We start from the raw sequence: 5,722 nt of genomic DNA on the forward strand, positions 1-5,722 counted from the left end.
TTTTTGAGGTATCTCCATACTGATTTTCACAGAGGTTGCACCAGTCTGCACTCCCACCAGCAGTGGAGCAGGGTTCCTCTTTCCCCACAGCCCTGTCACCATTTGTTATTGGTTGGTTTCATGATAGCAGCCATTCTTTCTGTGGTGAGGTGGAATCTCAGTGTTGTTTTCATTTCCATGTCTCGAATGACAAGTGATGTTGAACATTTTTTTCATATGTTTATTTGCCATTTCTACTTCTTTCTCTGAGAAATGTCTGTTCATTTCAGATGCCCAGTTTTGGATTGTGTCTTTAAATTTGGGAGGTCTGATTTTTTAAAGTACTTTTTAGATTCTAGATAGTAGACCTTTGTCTGAGGAATAGCAGGTGAAAAATTTTTCCCACATTGGGCATTTTCTCTTCACATTGCTGATGGTTTCTCTTGCTGTGCAGAAGCTTTTTAATAAGAAGAGATCCCACATGGTGATTGTTTGTGCTAGTTCAAGGGCAACTGAGGTTTTGTTCATAAAAACTTTTCCTGCACTAATGTCTTCAAGAGTTCTACCTAACCTCTCTTCCAGCCAGTTCAGCATTTCTGTTTTAATATTTATTTCTTTAATCCATTTCGATTTTAGTTTAGGGCATGGTGAGAGATTTAGGTCTAGTTTTAATCTTTGGCAAGTTGAAACCCAATTTTTCCAGCACCATTTATTAAAGAGGCTATCTTTCCTCCAGTGAAGGTATTTTGTTCCTTTATCGAAGATAAACTGGCTGAGTGTGTCTGAATTTGTTTCTGCATCTTCTAATCTGTTCCACTTGTCCTCAGGTCTGTTTCTTTGCCAGTACCATGCTCTTTTTATCACAGTAGCTTTGTAATATAGTTGCAAGTTGGGGATTGTGATAGCCCCTGCCATGTCTCTGTTGCCTAGAATTGCTTTTGCTATTCTGGGTCGCTTCTTGTTCCAAATGAATTTTTGGATTATTTTCTCAAAGTCCATGAATTATGCTGCTGGGATTTCAAATGGGATTTCAATGAATCTATATACCAGTTTGGGAAGTATGGCCATTTTCACTATGTTGATCCTTTCTACCCAGGAGCAGGGCATGTCTTTCCATTTTTTGATATCATCTTCAATCTCTCTTTTAAGAGTGCTATAGTTTTCAGAAAAGAGGTCATGGATTTCTTTTGTTAGGTTGATTCCTAGGTATTTCATTGTTTTGGATGCTATTGTGAAATTAATTGTTTGCCCTATTTCTGTCTCAGTGAGTGTGTTGTTCATGTAGAGGAAAGCTATTGATTTTTGTGTGTTTACCCTGTATCCATGTACTTTACTGAATTTGGTTATTAAGTCTAGAAGACTTTTGCTGGAGTTCTTGGGGTATTCTATATAGAGTATCATGTCATCTGCAAATAAGGGCAATTTGACTTCTTCATCTCCTACCTTTATTCCTTTTTTTCTTTCTCTTGTCTAATTTCTGTGGCTAATGTTTCCAAAATTATATTCAACAGGAGTGGTGATAGTGGACATCCTTGTCTTGTTCCTGATTTTAGTGTGAAGAATTTCAGTTTTTGACCATTCAGTATGATATTGGCTATTGGTTGTTCATAGAAGGCTTTGATCAGATTAAGGTAGGTAGTGCCTATTCCAATTTTTTGTAGGGTTTTGATCATAAATGCATGTTGGATTTTGTTACATGACTTTTCTGTATCAATTGAGATGATCATATGTTTTTTGTCCTTGGCTCTGTTGATATAATGTATTACATTTATTGATTTGTCTGTGTTGAACCATCCCTGCATCCCTGGGATGAATCCCACTTGATCAGGGTGTATGGTCTTGATGATCTTCTTCATTCTATTTGCCAGTATCTTAGTAAGGATTTTTGCATCTATGTTCACTAGTAGGATTGGCCTATAGTTCTCTTTTTTGTTTAGGTCTTTCTTTGCTGTGGGGATCAAGGTGATGCTTACTTCCCGGAAAGAATTCGGGAGTACTGCTTCCCTTTCAATTTTATTGAAGAGTGTAAACAGTAGTGGCAATAGTTCCTCACTAAATATCTTATAGAATTCAGCAGTGAAGCCATCAGGATCCGGGCTTTTCTTATTTGGTAAGTTTTTAATTACATTTTCAATTTCAATGATTAGTATTAGGTTGTTCAGAATTCTTAGGTCTTCTTTGTTCAACTTTGGTCATTCATACATATCTAGGAATCTGTCCATTTCTTCTGTGTTTTGCATCTTATTGGCATATAGTTTCTGGAAGTAGGTATTTATGATCCTTTGGATTTCTGCTGTGTCCATTGTAATTTCACCCTTTTCATTCCTAATTGCATGGATTTGGGCCTTTTCTTTCCTTTTTCTCATAAGGTTGGCTAAGGGTTTGTCAATTTTGTTGATTCTTTCAAAGAACCAACTCTTGGCTTCATTGATTTTTGTATCATTCTCTTAGTCTCCATTGCATTGATTTCTGCTCTGATTTTCATAATTTCCTCCCTTATATGAGCTCTGGGGTTATCCTGCTCTTCTTTTTCTAGAAGCTTGAGGTTCAGCATCAGGTTGTTTAATTGGGCTTGCTCTGTTTTCCTAATATGCATATTCACTGCTATGAATTTCCCTCATAAGGCTGCTTTCACTGTGCCCCATAGATTCTGATATGTTGTATTGTCATTGTCATTTAATTGAAGGAACTGTCTGATTTCTTCTTTAATTTCCCCTGTGACCAATTGGTTATTCCGAACTGTGTTGTTCAATTTCCATGTGTTTATGTAATTTTTGCAGTTTCTTTTGCTATTGATCTCCAATTTCATCACACTATGGTCTGATAATATACAGGGGATAAAGTCAATTCCTTTGCACCTGCTTAAACATGTTCATTGAGTGTGTATGTGGCCTATTTTGGAGAATGACCTGTGTACACCTGAAAAGAATGTGAATTCTGATTTGGTGGGGTGGAAGACTCTGTATACATCTGTTAAGTTCGTTTGTTGAAGAGTTTGATTGAGTTCTAGTGTTTCATTACTTATTTTTCATCTAGTTGATCTATTTGTGTGTATTGAGGTCCCCCACTACTATTGTGTTAGTGCTTATATAGTTTTTCATGTCCGTTAGTATTTGTTTTATATAGTTGGGTGCACTAGTGTTAGGTGCATAGATATTTATGATTGTCATCTCTTCCTGTTGGATTTTTCCCTTTACAAGGATATAGTGTCCTTCTTTGTTTCTCTTAATCAGTGTCGGATTGAAATCCACTTGGTCTTCAAAGACGATAACTCCTCCTGCTTTTTCTCATCTTCCCGTCACATTGAGCATTGTTTTCCTCCCTTTAACTTTCAGTTTATGAGTTTCTTTTTGAATTAAGTGTGTTTCTTGTACACAGCATATTGTTGGATCTTGTTTCTTCATCCATTCTGCCAGTCTATTTCTATTGATTGGTGAATTGAGACCATTAACATTGATGGTTATAACTGATACGTATTGAGTTATCCTTGTTATGACTTTTTCTTTTTGTTTGATCCTCCCCCTTTTCTTTCAATTTCTTGTCGTCCCCAGTGGATTCATTCTGCTGGGCTTCCTGGGGTCATGATCCTTGTTGTATTTTTCTAGGATATTGTCTAAAATTTTTTGGAGTGCTGGTTCGGTATTCATGAAGTTCCTAAGGTGCTCTGTGTCATGAAAGCATCTTATTTCTCCATCAATTTTGAAAGATAGTTTTGCAGGGTACATCAATCTGGGTTGGAGGCTGTTTTCTTTTAGGGCTTGGAATACATCACTCCAAGCTCTTCTTGCCTTGAGGATTTGCGCTGAGAAGTCTGCTGTGATTCTGATGAGCTTTTCTTTGTATGCTATTTGTTTCTTTTCTCTAACTGCTTGTAGAATTTTGTTCTTCTGTTGGGTTTCTGGAATCTCAACTATTATATGCCTATGTGTAAATTTTTTTTGATCAAGGCTATTTGGAGTCCTATGTGCCTCACTTATCTGTATGTCAAGTTCTTTTCCCCTGCTTGGGAAGTTTTCTCCCATCACTTCTGTGAACAGCTTTTTTATGTTATCTGCACTCTCTTCTGTTTCTTCATTGACTCCAATCAGTCTTCTGTTATTCTTCTTTGCATTGTCTAGCAGCTGTCAGATTGATTTCTCATGGTCCCTTTCAATTTTGAAGCAATTTTTCTTTTCCTGGTCACTAATTGCAATCTTATCTTCTATATCTGAAATTCTGTCCTCACATTGACTCATTGTGCTGTGTAGACTTTCAATGGACTTTTTAATCTCCTGGAAATCTATTTGCATCTGTTTTATGGATTCCATTTGTTTCCTATGTTCGGATTCCATCATGTTCCGCAGCTCCTCTCTAGATTTATTACTCTTGTCTTGCACTATGAGCGCTATCTCTGCTGTTATCTGAGAAATTAATTCTGATTTCCTTTTTTTCCAGATCCTCTTTTGTTGCCAAGTCAAGGAGTCCAGGTAGTTGAGTATCAGAGTCTTCCATCTGATTTCCCTTTGGGGTTGCTATACATGATCTGAAAGTCTGGTTTTGAGACTTGTTTGCATGTCTTCTCATTTCAGTGGGTGTGTGTGTGTGCTGCTGGTACCCATGTGGCTCACCTCCTCTTCACTGGGAGCTGTGCTACTGTGGCCTAGAAGCCTCCTCAGTGCTGGGAGTGGTGCAGAAATTCTATGTTGTTTTGTTGCTATTGCAAACAGCAAAGAATTTGGAACAGAGATTCATAGTCTTGCTGGATGCTTTATAGGGGTTTCAGTTCATAGTTGGCTTGCTCCAGAGGGTGGCATGGCAGAGGGGCATGGCAGAGGAGAAACAATCTACAGTGGGAAGAAGACAGCAAAGCAGTTAATAGTGATGAAGAGCAAGTGACAAGCCTGTGTGGTTAACTCTTTACAGCCTGCTTTGGGGATAATCAATATTATGATCCTCTGAAGAAGGGAATAAAAAATAAACAAGTTGCATTATGTACATATCTGCTCCCCAACATGATTGTAATCTTCTTGTACTGCACATGTATTACTAAAAATAAAACCTCTCCTTCTTAAAAAAAAGTCTTGCCTTCTTTCTATATTCCTAATTTAGACATTGCTATTTTTCCAATCAAATGTTATTATTAACATTTCTTGTGCAAATTGGCCAACCTTAATGTGCTGGCTTCATTTAAAATATTTTACCTGTTAATTAGCTAGGCCTCAAGTGCTGCTTCAAATAGATACATCACATGCTAATTAGTTACCCCTAGAATTTTTAATTAGAATTAACTTATTTTTTTTACTCATTACACTGCTTTTACAGTCATGAAGTATTTCAAAGTAAATTCCTACCCAGAAAAAATATACCTCAGCAACTCATGGAGGCCTGTCACTAAGAGTCCTCCCCTTTCTCAGTAACCCAGCCAGCCAAATGTAGCAGAGTTACCTTTCATGGACAAGTGTGATGAACCCAGGCTGTCTGTCAACTCTGCTCCTTAATGTTCCTTTCCCCTAGTGGAATTGCAAATATAGCAGAGATATTTCTTGTCTAAATTCTCACATTTTTGAATCTCATATAAGACATACCAGAATGGTGTCTATTCTGACTTGATCATTCTTAAGACAGAACATTTGTGGCTCACAGAACAATGAATGAATGGATCAGTGAACAAACATGTTAATGGATAAAGTGAGTCGTCCCAGGCTATTACTAAATCTCTCTGAGCCCTTGGAATATGGAATAATACCTACTTTATATTACTAAT

Source organism: Heterocephalus glaber, unplaced genomic scaffold (genome assembly GCF_053883595.1).
Source record: "Heterocephalus glaber isolate CG9 unplaced genomic scaffold, H.glaber_assembly_v1.0 deba00001729, whole genome shotgun sequence".
NCBI classification, from domain to species: Eukaryota; Metazoa; Chordata; class Mammalia; order Rodentia; family Bathyergidae; genus Heterocephalus; species Heterocephalus glaber.